This window comes from Triticum dicoccoides, chromosome 4B (genome assembly GCF_002162155.2).
Source record: "Triticum dicoccoides isolate Atlit2015 ecotype Zavitan chromosome 4B, WEW_v2.0, whole genome shotgun sequence".
NCBI lineage: Eukaryota > Viridiplantae > Streptophyta > Magnoliopsida > Poales > Poaceae > Triticum > Triticum dicoccoides.
The window spans coordinates 135124279-135126275 of NC_041387.1; positions in this window are offsets into that span (position 1 = coordinate 135124279).

Here is a 1997-nt window from a genome sequence, read left to right on the forward strand (position 1 = left end):
CATCGCCATGCGCAGGGGTGGAGCAAGGCGAGCGAGGCGAGGAAGGCGGAGCGACGAGGAGGCCGACGCTCGAGATGTCACTCATCTCTGCTGAGGAGAGAAAAATCCATGCACTCGGTGGAAACCATGCACTGGCTCCCTTCTAGTGGGACCACGGGGCACTCGGGAGGCATCCTTTTAGGTGTGAAGGATGCCACCTTTGACGTTGGCGGTATGGACCGGGGCGAGTTTTTCGTTAGCATGGAACTCTTCGAGAGGGCGCTCAACTTCAAGTGGGAGGTTGTCATTGTCTATGGGCCAGTGGACCACCGCCGCTCCCCGACCTTCCTTGATGAGCTACAACGGAAGGCCTCCGCCTCCACCTTCCTGGTGGTTGTTGGAGGGGATTTCAACCTCATCCGCTCTCCCGATGAAAAGAATAATGGCCAAATCAACCGCCCTAGGATGCAGATGTTCAACGACTGCATCACGAATCTCGGCCTCCGCGAGCTTGAGAGGACGGGTGCCAGGTTTACCTGGACTAACCGCCAAGCCGACCCGACGCGGTCTGTCCTGGAGTGCGTCCTAGTCTCCCCGGAATGGGAACTTAGATGCCCCTTGGCTTCGCTCCGTGCGATTACCCGGATTGGGTCGGACCACGTCCTTCTCCTCCTCTCCACCATCGACGAATGCCCTCCCACCCCGCCTTGCTTCAGGTTCAACCTCTTCTGGCTCAACCAAGCGGGCTTCAGGGAGGTGGTCGTGGCCAAGTGGACCTCTACGCGCTCCTCTCCCCATCGGTCCATGTCGGTTGTGGACTCCTGGCAGTTTTGTGCCAAGCTCGCCCGCCAATTTATGAAGGGGTGGGGCGCTAACCTTGGCAAAGAACTCCGCGAACGCAAAAAAGTCCTCCTATCGGCCATCCAGGCCTTGGACTACCGCGCGGACACCTCTAGGATCTCCCTGGATGAGTGGATGGTGCGATATGATCTTGAGGATCAGCTCGCCACCATCTATACGGATGAAGAAGCTTACTGGAGGCTCCACGGTACCCAGCGATGGGTGCTGCGGGGCGATGCTAATACGGCATACTTCCAGGCGATCACGAATGGGCGGCGACGTCGGAACTCCATCCACTGTTTGTGGGATGGTGATTCCCATCTCGTCCGCCCCTCGGACATCGGACGCATGTGGATGGATTCTATAAATCCCTATTCTCCCCCACCCTTTAGGGTGGGGCCGCTCTGGCGACCGACATCTGGTCGGGCACCCAGCTTGTGTCTGTTGCGGATAATGCCGCCTTAGTTGCCCCATTCTCCGAGGAGGAGGTCCTCGTGGCGATTAAGGGCATGAACGCCTCCTTGGCGCCGGGGCCGGATGGACTGCTAGTCTCCTTTTTTAAAGCATTCTGGCAGACCATCAAACCTAAGATCATGGCTCTCTTTGACGAGTTTTTCTTGGGGACCATGGATCTTGGGCACCTAAACTATGGGGTAGTCACTCTTATCCCCAAAGTTCCGGGCGCGACAGACATCTGCCAATTCCGAACCATCACTGTGATCAATGTGATATTTCAGATCCTAGCCAAAGGGTACGCCAATAGGGTGACCCTGCTCGCCAACTCGATCACTCACCCCAATTAGTCGGCTTTCATTCAGGGTCGTTTTATCCTGGATGGGGTGTTGGTCTTCCACGAGGTCCTTCATGAAGTCTGCTCCAAGCACCAACGGGTGGTCTTCCTGAAGCTTGACTTTCATAAAGCCTATGGCACTGTGCACTGGCCCTTCCTTCGGGAAGTTTTACTCCGCAAGGGCTTTGACAACCGTTGGGTGACCAGAGTTATGCAGCTTGTCTCCTGCGGTCGGACCGCTATTAACATTAATGGTGAGATCGGCCCCTTCTTCCCCACGCTTTGTGGGGTTCGCCAAGGCGACCCTTTCTCGCCGTTCCTGTTTAACATGGTGGTTGACGCCCTTGCGACCATTCTTGACAAAGCCAAATCGGCCGGTCACATTCAC